The following is a 21,391-nucleotide window of genomic DNA, read 5'->3' on the forward strand; positions in this document are numbered from 1 at the left end:
TCTCTCCATTAGAGTCGTCATGATGAATTTGGAGCATACAATGGGATCAAGGATGCTTTTGGAGTTCAGGCTCATTCAACCTACCAGTTGCCCCTCAGTGTATGTGTTAAATATTACAGTTACTTTGTCACCTCTTCTCCTATAGATCACTACACGTGTAAACATCTGATCATACGTGCAGTGTAACGTGTAACTCTATGTGTTATTTGTCAGCGTGCGGCGTCTTATCCCGCCTGTATCTCAGTTCTGTCCTTTTCTCAGCAGAAGCCACATAAATAATTGCAATGATTTATCAGCAGATAGAACACTGTGTAAAAATAATAGAAAAAGGATTTATCACAAGCAAACAATCCACCTGCTCTCACCGTGTTTTGTTTTCTCTGATACATGAGACCCGTCAGCTTAACACGAATGGAGGCTTGATAAATAGGACGTCTGCAGCTGGATCAGAGTGATGAGTTCCCAGGATCCGGCGCCCGCTGCTATCTGTCAGTCAGTACGAGTACGTTCCTGGGACGTTTATATATATATATATATATATATATATATATCTATATCATCATCAGTTATTTATATGGTGCCACTGATTCCGCAGCGCTGTACAGAGAACTCACATCAGTCCCTGCCCCATTGGAGCTTACAGTCTAAATTCCCTAACACACACACACACACACACACACACACAGACACAAACACACACAGACTAGGGTTATTTGTTAGCAGCCAATTAACCTACCAGTATGTTTTTGGAGTGTGGGAGGAAACCGGAGCACCCAGAGGAAACCCACCAAACACAGGAGAACATACAAACTCCTCACAGATAAGGCCATGGTCAGGAATCAAGTTCATGACCCCAGTGACATACACAACACACACACGCATCTCTCTCATGATGATTAGGACTGGTCAGAATTATTGCCATATAATATATAAAGGGTAAAACAGACCCCATATATAAGAAGTGGTTAGTTGGTTAGTTGCACATTATTTTTCTGCAGTAATATTATTTATTCCTGCGCAGGGAACTAGACTTTTGAAGAAACAATTTCTGAGACACTGGAGGACACATCTATGTAATATGTGGACCCTGCCATGCTATGTACTAACTGCATCCTGTGCTGCACGGAAACAGGAGCCATCGGATAAGAAGACTCCACTCTACAGCAACGCGAGGGACAATACAGGGACAAGGATGAATGGGTGGGATGAAATGAGGGAGCGTGGTTATGCAAATTAGTGGGTGGAGTCACATCTATACAACAGAATAAGATACAAATTATCTTATGGATAAAGCTACAAATCTGCATAACTAGAACAGAAAGCAAAACTGCCAACTATCCTCCGGCCTGTGGACAGTGCCCAGGGAGCGCTCCGAATGAAACTCTAAGGTCAAGAACAAAACAGTTCCCAAAAATATAACCTTATGTGCTGGACGTAAAATGTAATATACCATTTACAATACCAAGCAAGATCAATAAGCTAGCTGTAATCACCAGCTACTTGTATACCAGTGATCACGTTATAATATGTACGTTCTAATGACCAGTGCCATCTAAAACGCCAGTGATAATGCCCAGCAACATCTAGTGCACCAGCAGTAATGTCCTGTAATATATCCAACATTCCACAGATAATGCCCATCTTATATCCACTAAGAAAACCCATATGATATTGGTAATGCCCACCTAGCAAAGTCAAATATGCCAGTGGTACAGCCCATATGCCAGTGGTACAGCCCATATACTAGTGGTACAGCCCATATGCCAGTGGTACAGCCCATATGCCAGTGATACAGCCCATATGCCAGTGATACAGCCCATATGCCAGTGATACAGCCCATATACTAGTGATACAGCCCATATACCAGTGATACAGCCCATATGCCAGTGATACAGCCCATATGCCAGTGATACAGCCCATATACCAGTGGTACAGCCCATATGCCAGTGGTACAGCCCATATACTAGTGATACAGCCCATATACCAGTGGTACAGCCCATATGCCAGTGATACAGCCCATATAATAGTGATACAGCCCATATACTAGCGATACAGCCCATATGCCAGTGATACAGCCCATATGCCAGTGATACAGCCCATATACTAGTGATACAGCCCATATGCCAGTGATACAGCCCATATACTAGTGATACAGCCCATATACTAGTGATACAGCCCATATACTAGTGATACAGCCCATATGCCAGTGATACAGCCCATATACTAGTGATACAGCCCATATACTAGTGATACAGCCCATATGCCAGTGATACAGCCCATATGCCAGTGATACAGCCCATATACTAGTGATACAGCCCATATGCCAGTGATACAGCCCATATACTAGTGATACAGCCCATATACTAGTGATACAGCCCATATACTAGTGATACACCCCATATGCCAGTGATGCAGCCCATATACCAGTGATACAGCCCATATACCAGTGATACAGCCCATATACTAGTGATACAGCCCATATACCAGTGATACAGCCCATATACTAGTGATACAGCCCATATACCAGTGATACAGCCCATATGCCAGTGGTACAGCCCATATACCAGTGATACAGCCCATATGCCAGTGATACAGCCCATATGCCAGTGATACAGCCCATATACCAGTGATACAGCCCATATACCAGTGATACAGCCCATATACTAGTGATACAGCCCATATACTAGTGATACAGCCCATATACTAGTGATACAGCCCATATGCCAGTGATACAGCCCATATGCCAGTGATACAGCCCATATGCCAGTGATACAGCCCATATGCCAGTGATGTCCAGCAGGAGCATAATGACCAGTGAGTGGTGCCGATTAGGAGCAGTGATCATCAGCACATTCCCCTTAATAGCAGTAATACCCAACACAATGCCCAATAGAGCGATGCCAATTAGTAGCAGCAATGCCCAGTACTGTGCCCATTAGTACGAATAATGCAAAATACGCTGACCATTAGTAAAAGCAATGCCCGTTTAGCATTTAGATGTTCATTAGTTGCCAGTGGTGGTCAACAAGATGCCCATTAGCTGTCAGTAATGCCCACTCGGATGTCCATTAGCTGTCAGCAAAGGAAATAGGCCCAGTAATAGCTGTACCAACTAGTAAGAGGCAGCCGCAGTGTTTACCCACCTACCCATGTCCTCCCCTCTCCCTCTGCCTCCTGCACTGGACGTTATTTAGTGCACATTATGGGCATAATGATACATTAATGAATTACCGACGACCCTCATGTGATTCGACCCCTTCACATGATGAGACCCTCATGTGATCCAAGACCCTCACATGATGAGACCCTCATGTCTGAGCAGGAGGTCTCCCCAGGACAGACGGTTCTTATACAGATTACACAAACAACAACCATCATTTATCATCATCTGTAATATTCATTACTAGAGATGCTCAGACTCGGTTCCTCGAGAACTGAACACACCCGAACTTAAGGGATCCGAGTACCGAGCCGGCTCGGTACTGTCGCGCGCCCTCGGAATTGAGAACGAGGCAAAACATCATCGCTACATCGTCGGATCTCGGGAGTTTTGAATTCCTTTTTAAGATCCAACATAGCGGGGGGTGAGAGGGAGGGCGGACCCCCACTTTTCTTTTTTGCCACTGCTGTGTGCCAATGTGTCCTAGATGTGCTGGTAACTGCCATGTGTTTGTGTCATTGCTCTGTCGCTTACCATCCAGTCAGGTCACTGCAGTATCTGTCCGAAAGTGTATGAAAATAATATTGTCATCTGTGAGGTGGTCAAAATTGACTGCAAATTAGTTTTATTGAGGTTAATCATAATGTAGGAACAAAAAGAGAGCAAAACTATGTGATTTTAGCATATTTTAGGATTTTTTTCTAAAAAAAACAAAACCAAAACATACGAGGGTGGTTTTGCCAAATCCAAAATACGAAGCTAATACAGATCCAAAACCACTTCACGGGGGTCAGTGAGCATCTCTATTCATTACATGACAATAACTTATATATAAAAGCAATGGGCATGATAGAATCTCTTTATAGAACATGACCATACATTTTATATCACTATATACTACACACAAACATCGAGACGCCGTGTGCCGGAACATAGTCATTATAATGATGCCGGAGAGTCGTCTCCCTGACAGTATCAGACTCCTGCAGTTTTAATACTTTTAATTTAATTAAGTTTAATTAAACAAGAAGTGTTTGTGCAGACCTGTACTACTTTAAAGATTCACGATTCCAGGTTGAAAGTCATTTCTATCCCCTTAAAATCAGCTTCAAATCACAAGCTACCCACACACTGCCCCACAAGTAAACAGTACGAATAGAATTCATGTAATATTTCAGTTTCCGAGCTGTGAGATACCGGCTGAGATAAAAGGTGAAATCATTATTCTGCAAGTAAACTGATAAACTACTTTCCTTCTGTAACTGTTATAGAATCCTCATAACTGAATAAGGATGTCCCAAAACGTGTGTCCTTGTCCCCCAGCCCCTGAGAGCTGACAATGTACAGTACGTGGGCGATACAGCTCATTGTTCTAGGTCAATGTGGAGGGTACAGAACACATTGCCCCAGGTACAGGAGATGTCCCTACTGATATTACTTTCTCTCCCTCTCTGCTCTTTACTGTCTAATAACAGTGATGTGTGAGCTGATCACACTCGGGGCTGTCACACGTCACTCACACATATATTTTTAGATGCCAAGCGATGTAAGAGGACATGTCACACACTCCTGCTCAACAGGATTATACAAATAGATTTATTCTGTTACGTTTCATCGCATTTATTATACTGTTTATTTCATATTTATGTATTCACCTTCTGGGGGTCTTCGAGAGGAGAGGCAGAGAATATTGTAACCTCCATCAAGATTAGGAAAAGAGAAAATGTGCAGAATTAGAAAAAAAAATAGGGGCATTATTTTTCAATAGGTGAATATTGAAAAACAGGGAGTTGTTTTTTTGGCTTTTTATGTTTTTTTAAGTGGACCCACCACATCACCAACATTTTTTCACAGCACAATTAAGATATTCTGGGGGGTTAGGTGATGTCGAAATGGGCTTCAGATGTACACAGAGTAGAAAGATAATTAATAACAGTCTCATAACATTATATGATCACTTGACATTTTGGTGACTTCGAATATCCTTATACTGCACAGTAAGAGTGTGTTACTTTCATTATAATGAATGACCATGCGAGCACTGACCGGTGGTACCGGGTACACGGCTTCTGCTAGCACTGAGCTCTGGACATAGAGGTAACGGCCGACTCTTATAGTACAGGAACTATATCCACATCTCGAGGAGGGTGTAATACGCTTTATTACGCCCGTAATCTTGTTCCAAACTCGTACCTCAGAGATGTCTGCAAACCCCTATCTAGACCGAGCAACATTATATTAATAATAACGTAGTCACCTGGATTACAGAGTAATACATCAGGTGTGAAGATCACAGCGCTGTAATAGTAACAGGATGGGGATATACTTCTACCTGTCTCCTATAAATGTCAGACATAGATATAGGATGGGATCTGTTCCCTGCTGCCTCCAACGCTCTCTCCTCTTCCATTCATCCATCATTATTGTGGAAGCTTGAACTAGGACTCACTCCTGAGAACAGGCCGGGGTGTAATCTGACTGATTAACACAGGAAGCTACTAAATTACGTTTGGATTTCACGGTAGTTTGTTACGGTTCTGTGAAAGGGAGACGGCCAAAGCTTTGGAAAGATTGTTCTAGTAACCAGATAGCGGCTGTTTCAGACTCCTGTCCATCGTAGATGTAGCAGAGGGAGCCTGGAAACCTGGACCCGGCCCTGGGGGGCGTGGGGGGGTCTCGGCTATCGCTGGTCGTGTACCCAGAGGGTCCAGGTCAGTTGTGTCTCAGGGCATGGTCAGCACAGTTCACAGACCAGCCCAGAAGTGCACTGGACAAGTACTGACTCAGCTAACAGTAACTGGGCTGCATCTCTCCACTAGAGGGCGCCGTGTAAACTGGGGAACATTTCTTTCAGCATGATAGTTTAGTATGAGAAGGGGGGCTCTCTTCCCAATAGCATGCTGGTTTTAATTTGGGACTGACCTGCCTAAATCAGGACAGTTGGGAGGCAGGTGTGATAGGAGGAAGGAGATTGGCTGTAGCGGACATGATCCCCACATCAGGGGCAAACGCAGGATTTGTAGAGAGGGGTTTCCACACCATGCCGCCAGTGGGCGTGACCAGCATGCATGGGGGTGTGGCTATAATATTAGACAGTGATTGGCTGCTCTCCAACTCTTCTTATCCCCATAATATACATGGGCAATGCTACATGCACTACTGTTAGGTGCACGCAGCTCTCCCTTTTCGAACAGAGCTGTGTGAATTGGGGTCCCGCCACATCAATTATACAGTGCCCCAGACTTGGAGGGGGATCCAGGCACTAGAACCCCCCCCCCCCTCAGTTTGCCTATGCACATAAACAGGGAGGCATCCTACATTCTCCTGATAGAAAGAAACAAATGCCTATATAGTGTTTATTTCTCCCTCTACATGCCGCCAGCTGAAGCATCAAGGACTGGATACAAACAATCTGCACAAGGTTGTATGGTCAAACCCCATAACAGCCAATCAGACTTTCACTATCTAAGACACACAAAATCCATGAGAGCTCACTGCTGATTGGTTGCTGTAAGTTACTGCACTAGAATTCATTGTATTTTCTGCTCTTTCTTCTGTTTGCAGGATCGCCCCCTCTGGGTATTTTGTGGCTATGATCTATGATGAGCAAGGATTGGACCCGCACAGGCCTGGGTTGGTGGGCACAGGTGGGTCAGAGGAGCTGGCTCTGTCCCTGGTACTGATATCACTATTATTGGTGAGCTCTAATGACACCATTCCTGCACTAGGTGGGTGGGCTAGGAAGGAGCAGGGCAGACGGACGGGATCTGTATACAAACAGGGGGGGTTCGCCCACATGCGCAGCCCGGGTGGGACAGGTGGCTCAGTACAACGGCCTCAGGGGGCAAATCCCGTAGACCTGGATGTGCCACCAGGGCTGGGCACCTTGTAGGAGGCTCCGTAACCATGAAGCAGGAGAAGTCCATGTCTTCCCTCCGTTGTGTGCGCAGGATGAGTTTACACAACACAATAAAAACTGTACTGTAATCGTTATGCTTTAACTAACCTGTGGCGGCCAAATCACTCACATATTTATGGAGCCTTGATGTTCCATTAAGAAACATTTACTAGCTCCATCGGAATAGCGTCTGCGGAATGATAGTTTAACCCTTTCTGTCCATGACACGTAATGCGATCGCCAGGCTGGTAGATGAGGGAGTTAATAAATAACATTTTAGAAGTGTGGTTCACCCCACAGGAGGTATCTGACTGCTCTGTGCTGTTAAGTGTCTGACCCCCGGCTACCTCTACACGTCCCAACCATTCATCATATCACAAATATCCCGTGTCCTGCTCAGAAAGAGCAGGAGAGAAACCCAAGTACGGAACTGGAGGAGCCAGCGAGGAGATAAAACCACATTCATGTGTGCGACTAAGATAGACTGCCCCTTACATCGCTGCCCCAGCAAGGTCAGGCCGAGGACTCCGTTACTAGATACTAAATGGGAGCATCTGCAGCTCTGCATTCACATGATATCTGCTGTGTGACCTTTCTGAGAGCATCACAATATGACTGGAAGCTTCAATGTATGTTCCTGTAATGTCAGAGATTGTCAGCTCTTGTGAGCAGGGACCTCACACACTTTAATGTGTATTACTCTATTATTTCATTATATATTTATGATGATAATAATTGTCTGTGTGTGTGTGTGTGTGTGTGTGTGTGTGTTAGGGAATTTAGGGGCACATTTATCAATATTAACATAAAGTGAAAAATAGTTTTCAATCCTTATTGCAATGATAAGGATTGAACTATTTCTCACATTTATGTAAAACCCTGCACAGAAACAGCAGTTCCGAAAAACTGCTGTTTCTGTGATGTAAAAAATCATACTTACCCCCCTCTTCGGAAGCGCTGTCTCCGGGTCTTCTCTTCATTCTTCAATTGCGCATGTCCAGTTCCGAGAACTGGACATGCGCACGAAGATCCCCTCTCTGTCTCTGCAACTATCGTTGCAGAGAGAGAGCTGTGATTGACAGGGAGGGATCACATGATCCCTCCACACATGCGCTGTCCAGCTCTGCTCTTCGGAGCAGAGCTGACAGCACTGAGATTTCTCATTTATGATAATGTACGCCAGCTTCAGCTGGTACATTATCAAGACAAGTTCCCGAAAAAAACTATTTTTCGGAACTTGTTAGATTGCAAAAGGGAGCAGTCACCATACTATTGAATGGTGACTACTTCCCAAAACGAAGCAGAATGCAAAGCAGCAGATATCGTGGATATCTGCTGCGATGCATCTTTAATAAATATGCGGGGGACACATCGGGGCATGAATTGTATGTTAAGTGCACGTTAGTGCACCATCACACTTTGTTAAATATACCCCTTAGACTGTAAGCTCCAACGGGCAGAGACTGATGTGAGTGAGTTCTCTGTACAGCGCTGCGGAATCAGTGGTGTAATATAAATAGCTGATGATGATGATGATAATAATACTGATAACATGTACAGCCCCAGAATGAATAAATAAATCTGAGAATATGCTATATACACATATAGACACACGCTTAGGGCATCACTGATTTTGGGGAGGCAGAGAAGAGTTATGTTCTTATTTTAATCAGGATGTTTTAAAATCGTACAAGAAAATAATCTTTCCTCCAACATCACAGCTGTGGAATGGAAGTTGAGCAGCAATGAGCCCCCCCCTCACTATAGAGGGCCTACTATGGTTCATGGGATGATTATGTATAACACACATATATATTAGACCTAGGTGTGCCACTATGTTATAAATAATAAGACCCAGCATATTACACATCACAAGGCCATCATATTACACCCAACAATGACCATAATAATATGTACAGTAATGTAAATTATATTACATCCAGCATATTGCACTTAGCAGTTACCATTATTACACTCAACAATGACCATAATACTATATTCAGTAGTGTCCATCATATTACACCTAACAATAAACATAATATTATATGCAGTAGTGTCCATTGTATTACACTCAGTCATATCTGGCATACTACACATCACACTGACCATTATATTACAATCAGTAGTGACCATAATATTATACAGTAGCGTTCATCATGTTACACTCAGCAATAACCAAATATTATATACAGTAGTGTTCATCATGTTACACTCAGCAATGACTATAATATTATATACAGTAGTGTTCGTCATGTTACACTCAGCAATGACCATAATATTATATACAGTAGTGTTCATCATGTTACACTCAGCAATGACTATAATATTATATACAGTAGTGTTCATCATGTTACACTCAGCAATGACCATAATATTATATACAGTAGTGTTCATCATGTTACACTCAGCAATGACCATAATATTATATACAGTAGTGTTCATCATGTTACACTCAGCAATGACCATAATATTATATACAGTAGTGTTCATCATGTTACACTCAATACACGTAATTTCCAGCATTTCTAGAACTGCACTCCCAATGTGCAATATTGCAATGACCCTGCTCCTTACATGTAATACACGGTGCCATACTCCGATGATGAAATCACTATATCATATGTTTGGCTATCATCAGTTAAATAGAAATCTAGAATTTGATGACAGATAAGGACCACATGGTCCAACTAGTTTGCCAATTTTTATTCCTAAAACCTCACATTCTATTGGATCATTGACTTTTTTTCAAATTTAGGATCTATACCAAGCATATGTAAATCCCCTACCTTATTACCCTCTACCACCGCGGGTGCAAGCCTATTCCACCTATCTAATACACTTTTGGTAAAATAAGAATTCCCCAAATTCTTCCTGAACTTGCTACCCTCCATTTTTAGTGCATGTTCTCTTATTCTAACCTTATCCTACAGTCAAGTGTCCCCTTTTAGAGTAAACGTGGATATGTTCTTCCTCACTCACCACACACGGGTATCACAGCTATCAGACCACATGCCCCTCCCCTGTGTCAGTTCACCCAACTGTAGACAGCATTTCTGTTACCTAGAAGACCGTGAGCCAATCACTCAACCTGATCTGGCTGCAGTAACCAAAACAGATGCAAGATACATAGAGAAGCACCATACTATTAACCGCCTGGAGTGTGCACTTAAAATATATAATTTATTCCAGGTACATCATTTTGACTTGTTTTGCTAATGATGAGCAAAGCTCTAGAAGGGTGAGTAAAATAACACGATTAATGCTGAAGAGAATAAACGTTCTCATGTAACTGTTACCATTATGTAGGAGAAGCACGAGACATCCCCATGGAGCACCGAGTACAAATTCTCTGTGACTGCCGGAAGCATCTGCTGTAATTCCTCCTTGGGACCAGTCACTACATGTCTTGTGGGATTTCACACTGTTGACCCCTTCGTTAAGGGTTGAGCCACCAAAAGGCACATTGCCGGTAATCTTCCTGGGTTAATGAGGAAAGATGAACTTGAAGATTGTTCTTCATACTCAGCGAAGTGTGACTGCCACCAATTACACCGAGACAGGCGATGATGCCTCAACCTCCCCAGATATCACGAGACGCACACATCTCCTTATTGGCTTAGAGCTGTCACATCTCAGGCCTCCGAGTGCTAATCAGATTATGCACATTTGGTGGAAGTTTAATATGTAAACTAGCTGCACTAACTGAGTTCCAGGCCATCACAATTTAATGTATGGTAATATATTCTGGTCCAGAAATATGACTTTGCTGTAATAGGACTTCCGAGAAACTGGTCTGAGATCATTTAAATAGAACAATATTCTCACTTAAAAAGCAAGAACCTTTTTTCTGTCTCTAAACCGCAATGTGACAGCCAACAAATCTGCACTAAGACACATTTCAGAGGTAACTTTTCGAACCTTATACAAACTACCAATAACATTTATATGTGAGCACTTTAAAAGGCCAATAGAGTAATGTTTAACATCTATCAACAAAATAAATATAATTAATTGAGCTTTTGCTGTGTGATAGAGCTTACAATAGTGATGGCTCCCGGGAAAGCCTAGGGCCAAGTGTGGCCCTGTGAGCCTTCCCCTGTGGGCCCCAGCTCAGTTTGCTATAGCTTGTAACACGTGTGTAAAAAGCCGCTGATATGTTATAAATGGTGATGATGATGATGTTATTACAGATAGGTGTCTCATTCTTTGATTAAATTATTTTAACTCATTACTGAGATTAAGGGTAACGTGTGGCCCTTGTGGAGGCTAGTGGCCCCTGAAGTGTATCAGGTTGATTATCACACGCCCTTAGTGATACATGATTGGTCGTGAGACAGTTACAGGCTCGCTGCCAGTCAGGAGCCATCTTGCCCACTGAGCCTTCTGGGAAAACAGCAAAACAAAAGGGAGAATAAAACGCTTTAAAGCTGTGTTATTATATCTTACACCATTGTATAAGACTGGGCTCTTCCACGGTAAGATAGTACCCAATTGAGAAACACCAACGATAACCCTGCTTCAGTTAAGGGTATTTCCCGCATGCAGACCAAAGAAATAAACATATCTAGAGGCTCTTACTAGACTAGTTAGTTTATATAGCAGGAGGACAGTGATCAAATAGGCAACACATTTTCAGTCATTGGTATCCAACCTCACCAGTGTCCCTTGTTTGTAAAAGGAACCGAAGGAGCTTACACTCAATGGATACCCGTCGTTCCTGGCTCTGAGACGTGACCTCTATTTCTTCATTATACCATGTGTGTGTGGAAGGAGTGACTATGAATGTGGTCAGCCTGTATTTTGGGCCTCTTGAGAACCAGAGAATGTCCCTCACATACCCTGTGTATCATTAAGCCATTATCATATTCTATATTTGAGAGATCTCACAAAGGACGAGCAGCATCCACACACGTAATCCTATCATGGTTCTACACAGCATCCAATCCAGCTCATTTCATAGACACTAAACACACACAATGTCCCCATTCTCCGAGCCTCAGACAGTTCTGTGTTCCTGGCAGCTCTCTCTATTCTCCTGCTCTGTTTAGAAGACTTAGAACTAGCGCATTTCGCTTTTTTTTTTTTTTTTAGAGCAATGTGACTGCCAAACGTTACTCTGGTCTATTTTTATTTGCTGCCTGTTTTCAGCTAACTGCTTTTATGCCAGTCCAGAGACATTACAAGAACATAAGAGGGATAAAAAAGATCTGATTGCCATTTATTACATTCAGTGGGAGCATCACGGGCGTCATGCTGTGTCTCTGCTGGTAGAGAGAACGATGATGAACAACGAAACATAGAGATGTTTGTCTGTGACAATCTGCATTTCACAGACTGTGACCACAGGAAGGATGAAAGAGAAATATAGCAAGTGTAGAAGTTAGCTTAATTGCCAATGTGTTTTTGAAAGAAATAAGTGAAACGTATAGATCATTATTGTCTTCATAGCTACATCTGCTAACAGGGGTGATCGCTTCTGAACTGATCCCTCAGACAACGTAGGAACGATTGTCCATAGCGGCCCCTAGTGGCCACATGACAATGCAAAGTGTAGGACAACGTCATCGTTTTATCAAGCAACAACTATTAAAAACAGTGCAGATCTTTTACAAAAGGTACAAAAGTTCACCCACTAGTCCATTTCTACAAATACATCGATTTATCTGACTTCAAAACTGGTCCTAAAGTGGAGGGTTCATCCTTCATGAAGATGCTATGGAATATCTAAACAATGCAAAGTTGAGGAATTGTTTGAAAAGTAGGTGAAGGGCTTCAAAGCCCAGGAGTAGCAGACAAGTCACCATAGCAGCTCAAAAGTTACATAGGGGTATAGAATTTAAGGAACAGGGGGCCTGATGCATTAAGGATCTTAACTTAAGAAACTTCTTATTTCAGTCTCCTGGACAAAACCATGTTACAATGCAAGGTGTGCAAATTAGTATTCTGTTTTGCACATAAGTTAAATACTGACTGTTTTTTCATGTAGCACACAAATATCAACTTTAAATTTCAGTGTACAAATAAGCTATCAAGTATTTGTGTACTACATGAAAAAACAGACAGTATTTAACTTATGTGTAAAACAGAAAACTAATTTGCACCCCTTGCATTGTAACATGGTTTTGTCCAGGAGACTGAAATAAGATATTTCTTAATTTAGGTTCCTTAATGAATCAGGCCCCGGGTCTTGAATTATGCTTTTTTTATTAAGTAGCAACTTAAATGTTGTTCTGGAGATGCATGGAGTCTAAAAGCAGTATAAAGCAGAAGAAAAGATGGAGCTAAGTGATCTAGGAGGAGCAGAGAAGAAGAAGTTGCAATAGTCTAAGTGGGATATGATAAGAGACGGTCTTGTAGAAAGAAGATACATATTCAGGGAATATTGCAGAGGTGAAATGGATTTAGGAACAGAGCTGTAACACAGCTGCCTCCAATATCACAATATCCGGGGGTGAAGATCCCACCGACCTGTGATTATTCCTCCCACGTCTGACAAGATGAGATGTACTGTCAGCAGGACCCCTTCATGTGGAGCAGAAGAACGACAAACGGGTCACATTCCGCTGCTTCCCTACGAGCAGCTCTTATTAATTCTCTTCTCTTAGGTGATATTATTTCCATGCTTCAAATCACTAATTAATCTGCGCGGCAGGAAGCATGCCAGGGGGAGAAACAGGCTGATTACTACAAATGAATTTTTAAAGATTTCAATTAATTTAGAATCCATATCACAGATATTGCAGGGTTCAGCTGGTGTCCTCGCTGCATCTTCTATGTATTTCACTGTCTGCAAGATGCAACCAGCTCAACGTCTCCCAAATAAAGGATTCAGAGGAAAAAGCAAAGTTTGCTAAGTGACGCCCCGGTTTATTAATAGCAAGCAATGGTGAGATGTGAAATAAGGTGGAAAAATACATCGCTCAATGTTACTCCAACAACTCACCGCAGCTGTGTTAAATAGTACATGATAACCCCCCTCCTTCCATAACAGACAGCTGAAACATCTCTCAGGGCTTTAAGCTGAGACTGCCTTCTGTTAAGCTGCTGGGACTGTTTGTGAATCCATCAATCCAGAATGTGAAGACACTTTGAGAGCAGCCAATTACAGCCCATGATGTTATACATTAATAATTTAGGGGAGTGTCTCTAGGTCCCTGCCCCAGGGATTATCTGCTGCAGGCTTAGCTTCACCATCTTCAAATCCATTACAGCCGATACCTATACTCGGTCTATACCCCCCAGGGGGAACCATGGTCTACATTATGGACGTCTTTCTTTCTAACCCGAGAATCTTCCATGTCTAGATATTCGCAGTTACTGCTATGAATATGACCCACGCTCCGTCCACGGACAAGGTGAAGTGACAGCTCATTGGCTGGATCCAGAACACCGCCCCCAGTGGCCAAGTTATACCTGACATATAACTGAAATAGGTCTAAGTATAATTTCACTTTAATACCCACTGCAAAAGGTTGAGGTCATTAAGGCCAATTTGCAAACCACAAAATACATGGGCGGGTAATACATTTCTATCTGTACAAATGCACCTAAATGTTCCCATAACAAAGAGCACACCCACGGTGCGCTTCATACAACTTTTTGGAACTGTCACCCCCCAAGAAAAAGAAAAAAGTATCCCACCGAAAATACAGTTTGCACAAAACGTAAAAAAGTTTGCATGGTGATAAAATGTAACAATGAAACACCCCACTAAATACTTTTATTATCAGTGAAATAATCTCTGCATACATCACAACATCTAACTCTGAATGTGAGCACATGGCTGAACTATAGAGATAGGTTTATTAGCAGCAAATGAGGCAGGTGAATTCCTGAGACGGCATTTGTCCCGCAGGAGCGTAATTTTGCCCTTTCGGAAATGACCCGAAGTGTCTCGTCCAGACAGATATTCCACAAACTGTTCCCCAGGATATTACAGAGAGGTGCGGGGACATTGGTCACTGAACATTATCTTCGCTGTAGGAAAAGACAAGAGCAACTGTGTGACACTGATTTGTGGCGGTCGGTCACACGGTATCAATAATTAATAATAAATCAATACATACCTCAAGCAGATGTCTGAGATAGGGTTGTACACTATCAGATAACAAGGACGATTACCGCTCCCCCTGCGTATTGCGCTTGCTCAGCAAAACCACCCAGCATACTTCCTGCAACAAGACCTATTGATTGAGCCTTGTTAATGGACTCTTCTGGGACGGGGATCGTGGCATAGAGCCATGTTTATAGCTACACTGATGCTACCGTGTGTGTGAGCTCTCATATATAGGACCCGGGGCAGTATACAGGGGGTACAGAGGTGGGCGGTATTGGGGCACGTCATTGTGGTTCTCACGGTGACTTATTTACAATCCAGAATTGTTCCAAAAGAAATGTGTCACTTTTATGTGACGTGTGTCGTGTGATGTATATGCTGCTAAAGTGTATGAATACCATGAAAACAGATGTCCCCTCGCGGTGCTGTAAATGGTTATTAAAGTGGCCACAGCGGACATCCTGCTCTGTGGTTGTGGCAGATCTGGGAACACTTACGGACAAATTCTGCTGGTGAAATCTGCAAAATTTGGCAACTTAACGAGGCGAATCTTATGTGGAAGAGGCTTAAAAATGTTGTTCAGCTCTACTTCAGTCCCCCTCCACAATTACACTTAGGGGGGCATTTATGAACAATTAGCGCAGAGCATACTTACACATTTCTGTTAGTGTTGTGTGACTCTGCCATGTGGATGAATATGCCTCTTTCACACTATGAACCCAATTGCCTCTCGCAGGGTTAGAACCACGTATCACTGCCCCATAGCCGAATTTGGATGAGGGCCCAACAATACCGGTGTGGGCTCCTGGGTGGGAGATGGTAGACTGCCCACTTTAATTTATCAAACAGTAACTCTTACAATATCTCTTAGACACTGAAGTACAATGGACACATCCCGGAAGAGGTCATACAAAAGATTTGTGTATATTTATATATTGTATGTCTCTGTATAACATAATATGACACACGTGTGGGTGTACGCTGTCTATGTGGCTATATTCTCAGTTTTATACACCTCTGCAGCTTCCTGTACTTTGACAACAACAAGAGCAACATAATGTACTAATCATCCTCCGCTCAGTAACGGTCTAAGAGCGACACTCAGATCTAAGCTATATACAGAGAATCCAATGACCGCTATCACCTGGCATCACAGGCGGCTTCTAATATCCCCACTTGGCGCCTGTGACATTACGGGCACACGGCAGACATTACAGTTGGAGCAGACTTTATTGCCCCTTCAGTGGCATAATTCTTATAACAACGATACAACTATTCACTGGGATGGATGGAGTTTGACATCGCCCTATACAATGTATCTGTAAGATTGTCACCTAGAACCGTTCTCTGAAAGTCCATCGTTCTGTCTATTTGTCAGTACAACCGCAGACACCCCAACTCCCCAGCACTCTGGAAACTAACAGGGCACTAACAAGAAAGAACAACCTCAACGTTCAGGAGCAAAAGTGGCAGCTGCGAAGTTAAGGGCCCGTGTATAAGGGGGGTGGGGTGACACAGAGAGACCACCACCCCACAGCGACTATCCATGTTCATGTATGGCGCTCAGAAGTCAGGTGTGTACGTATGTGCACCTACTGTGCGGAATGTGTGTCTGTGTGTACGGCTAGTGTGCAGCACGTGTGTGTGTGTAGAGTATGTCTCTGTGTGTAAAGAGACAGTCAATAAGTGTCAGTCAATAGCAGATGACTGTCTCCAGAGTCTGCCTACAAAATGTTGGGACTTGTAGTCCCACAACCACTTGAGAACTGTGAAGAACAATTAGTTGCCAAAGAGCAATTAAGTAACACCCCCAGTCCCCTCCTGCAGTAACCCTTGCTGAAAAGCTGTACTTACAACAAATGCCTGTTCTGCAGCTCAGTCGATGTCCTCGTCTCCCAGCCCCAGGCTCAGAGCTCTGTCATCTGCGATGGCCACAGTGTGACTGTTACAATCCTCTCCCAGCGTCAGATCCACAACTAGACGGCTATTAGGAAGCACAATAAGACCGGACAAAGTCTGCTCCCTGCTAATCCCACTCTCTCTGAAAATGATTGATGAATTCTTTCATAGGCCATCTGAATTGAAATGAGTCTGTAAGGAGATTAGAGACATGTGACCCCCTCATAGAGGGGCCGAGGAATGTACCCCGGGTGACAGAGCCTAAGAATGAATAGATCAGCTCAGCATTCCAGCAGCAGACCTCCGAGTCCCTGAGTGCAGCCGTGTATCCCGACTTTATCCTGATCATGTGTTACAACATACTGGTGCTCTACTCCTAGCATGAACCAAAGAGCATGCAATCAATGTCTAACTGCAGAATCGTTATTACCAGAGTCTGATGCAGATATTTATATAAATATATCTACACCATCAATGCTGCTCAAGACAATTGTTCATGATTAAAACATAGCAGCAGTGACACGATCAGCCGGGATATAAAAACAGATAAACAGGAGGGGGCCTGATTCATTAAGGAACTTAAATTAAGAAGTTTCTTATTTCAGTCTCCTGGACAAAACCATGTAACAATGCAAGGGGGGGAAATTAGTTTTCTGTTTTGCACATAAGTTAAATACTGTCTGTTTTTTCATGTAGCACACAAATATCAACTTTACATTTCAGTGTACAAATAAGCTCTCAAGTATTTGTGTGTTACATGAAAAACAGTCAGGATTTAACTTATGTGCAAAACAGAAAACTAATTTCCCCCCCTTGCATTGTAACATGGTTTTGTCCTGGAGACTTAAATAAGAAACTTCTTCATTTAAGTTCCTTAATGAATCAGGCACGAGGTGTGTAATAACAAAACAATACAACTACCTCTAATTAAACAAAAAACAATACTGAATCATGTTTCAAATTCATGTACTAATTGTATCTACTAGTTTCCTCCATCTGTTTATAGACAGACTGACGACTGGCGCAGAGGCCCCTAGAGATCCAACAAAAAGTGCAAAGGTTTAAGTGGTACGTTAGTGGCATTTGTGGTGGCGAGGAGACTTGTATCGGCTGACGGCAGGAGTCGCTGAGCAGCACAAAGACAAGACTGTACTTTGTAAAGCTCGTACCTTAGAGATGCACAAAGCTTGATAATGTCGCTGCTGCGTGAGCTTGAGCTTGGCGCCGTCTTACTGTACACGGACTATGTGCATACGTCCCCTCCCCAAACCGCCCATGAAATCGTAGGCTGTGGTAAGTGTCTTTTGCGCTTGAAGATGAATTGACGTTGCTGAGTTTACTGGCGTACTGTCCATCTCCGGGCATGCGCAGGGCGATTTTATGCACAATAAGGTACATGTTGGCATTTACGTTCCTTAACAAATCAGACCCAGTGTTTTTAGAAGATGTCATTTAACACGATGCCTGAGGTATTTTTATCCAAAGTTACTGTCTTATTATTACCCTGTGCAACAGCTGTAGTGCTTTCAGTGTAATTTGTCATCCACAGGCATTAGTGGATGGACAGCATGGTGGCTCAGTGGTTAGCACTTCTGCCTCACAGCACTGGGTTCATGAGTTCGACTCCCGACCACGGCCTTATCTGTGTGGAGTTTGTATGTTCTCCCCGTGTTTGCGTGGGTTTCCTCCGGGTGCTCCGGTTTCCTTCCACATTCCAAAAACATACTGGTAGGTTAATTGTCCGCTATCAAAAATTGACCCTAGTCTCTGTTTGTGTGTGTGTGTATATTAGGGAATTTAGATTGTAAGCTCCAATGGGGCAAGGACTGATGTGGGTGAGTTGTCTGTACTGTGCTGTGGAATTAGTGGCGCTATATAAATAACTGATGATGATAATTAGGAACAGTTCTTCTATTCATTCATGTGGATGGTTAGGGCCAATGCATTGAACAGGACAGTGTCAGTTATACAAAGTGCTCGTACAGGTGATTGTCCTGCTCACTGTGTGATGCTCTGCGGGGCGCTCTAATTCCTGGTAAAGCTGAGTGCACCAAAGACCAGGGATTATTGATCCTTACCTCTAACACACTCTGGGTACACGCTTGTGTTTATAATGTACCAGTGTGTAAGAGCCTTACTGAATAGAATGGTGAAAGGTCGATGTGCATAAAACAATATGCACAATATAACATATTGTCTATCGCTCTGCTAATGAAATGGTCTCTGATTATACATATTATATATCACGGTGCAGTACATGGACCAATGACCGTTACAGAAACAACACAATACAGGTGTCGTGAGTAAGATGGGGACAGTGTTCTCAGGTGCGAAAATAGCACAGAATGAAATGTCATTTGTAATTATCTCAAAATGAGACATTCAGAGAAAACCACAAGACAGGTCTGAAAATGCTGCAGAAGCAAAACAATGTCCCCAATCCATCTCATCAGGGACCAGAGGCGCCAGTTTTAGGGGAACAATGTTCTGTATGAACCATGCTATAGTTTACAATGCAAGTGTCGCAACTATGTTCCTTTGAAAGAATACTTTATTCAACTAATAAAGCCTCTTTAATTAGCTGTTCTCTGTTCTCGCCATGCTGATTAGAGGCGAGTCTAATTGCTAGGGGGGCTATTGCGACAACGGTGCTCTTCGTTCCTTGGTCTATAGGGTGATGCCGCATCACCTGTTTGCACCCGCAAGGGGGCTGTTCACCCTCTAATAAATATATCTCTATATATCTGGCGTTGTAGGAAGGAGCCCTCTGACCCCGCAGCAGATACAGAGAAAGAACAGATTTAATATATGTTGTAGATCTTCTCTTATTTCCGACCTCCCCCGAGAGACACAGAGAGGGCACATGGAGAAAGCAGATGAGACGAATCCTTAATAGCTCTGTCACTGATAAATATTTAACTGGCTTTTAGTTCTAAAAAATCCCAGAATGTAGACACATCAGCACAGAACTTAAGAGCCGCTGTGATTAATGGGGCTGATGCTGCCTCACTTAAAGGAGGTTAGGAGGAGATCTCATCCAGCCTCATCTGTAATTCTCTCTCCGTGGATTAGGGGCCTATTAACCCCGCGGCAGCCCCCACCCTCCTCCTCAGAAAAGTTGTGATCAAGAAATACTTGGCTTGCTGGATTTTTCCAAGCTGGGGAGAGGGGCGGGTGGTAACAAAGCCCATTATTAATGGAACACTGAGATGCTTGAAACTTTATACAAACTTCTGAAAAGTTCAGTATACAATAACAATGTCCTGTAACCAACACAAGCAAATATCTGCTATGGTCGATGTGTGGGGAATGTCTGAAGGCTGTTATACCCAATCCGTATAATATCCCAACTACAAAGCGTTTCATCTTTATTGTTTACAGTGTGTATTGATACTTCTCCTGCTGCGAGAATTCACCATGGAAATCCTCAAAAAATAGCCAATATCTGACTGCTGAGGTTTACAGCACAAAATGGCTTGAATGCAATGGATCGAAATTGAACACAAATACGTCCGTATTCAAGTACAAGCGGATCTGAAGAAACATTTCCATTTGAGTATAGGTATAAGTACACTCTGCCTATATGGCACTTGTCATAAGCCGACAGACACAACGCACTGCAGGATACGTCCAACGTATATTTGCAACATAAAGTCCTATCATACTAAATACATCAACACTTTTTAATACTATCATCATTAATAAAGAATACATTAATGTGTACTGTACATAAAATTTCAAACACATGTTCTGGTATACATACATGTCCTCGTTATCAGTCGTGACATACACCTGCCCTGTGGTTGGTGCAAGTGATACGGTTTAAAATCACGTATTCGAGATATGCCCAAAGACTGAAGAAGAAGAATGTGCGAGCGTTACAGCGTGACGCGTCCTTACTGGGCATTGCCTATGTAAATATGCCACTTCCAGGGGACGGCTGGGTCGGGGGGTAGGGGGCATCTGCCCCCCGGGTTGGTCCCATAGTGGGTTACATTGGGCTGGGTCACTGGGCCACCTACATTGTTTTTCCTTTAAAATAGGTCGCTGAGTCGAGTCTTGCCCACCGGGCTAAAATTTGCCAGCCCTCCCTTGGCCCCTTCCGTCACCTGTTCTGCCCTTTCCAATCATAAACAGGTGGAAGTGTTATATGTGAATAATACTCAACAAAGTCTAACAGTATTTACTATGTTTTCGAAAAACACCTATCATTCCACAACTCTAACCCTCCACCGCCTGAATCTCCCACCCTCCAGTGACCGCATCTCCAACCCTCCAGTGACCGCATCTCCCACCCTCCAGTGACCGCATCTCTCATTTTCCAGTGCCCACATCTCCCACCGCCCAGTGACCACAACTCCCACCCTCCAGTACCCAC

At 43.1% G+C, this 21,391-nt stretch overlaps 1 protein-coding gene across 4 annotated transcripts in view; it reads right to left on the minus strand.

Annotated features, from left to right (window-relative positions):
• CNTFR (ciliary neurotrophic factor receptor) overlaps nt 1–21,391 on the minus strand; it is a 398,494-nt gene that overhangs the window by 256,646 nt on the left and 120,457 nt on the right. The window contains exon 1 of one of the 4 annotated variants that reach the window (XM_075187097.1): nt 16,972–16,991. The exons of the other annotated variants lie outside the window; for them this stretch is intronic. The gene's annotated coding sequence lies outside the window, so the exon portion shown is untranslated. Of the gene's footprint in view, nt 1–16,971; nt 16,992–21,391 lie in introns of those variants that run through there. 4 annotated transcript variants of the gene reach the window in all.

The sequence above is a fragment of the Mixophyes fleayi genome, chromosome 1 (assembly GCF_038048845.1).
Source record: "Mixophyes fleayi isolate aMixFle1 chromosome 1, aMixFle1.hap1, whole genome shotgun sequence".
NCBI lineage: Eukaryota > Metazoa > Chordata > Amphibia > Anura > Limnodynastidae > Mixophyes > Mixophyes fleayi.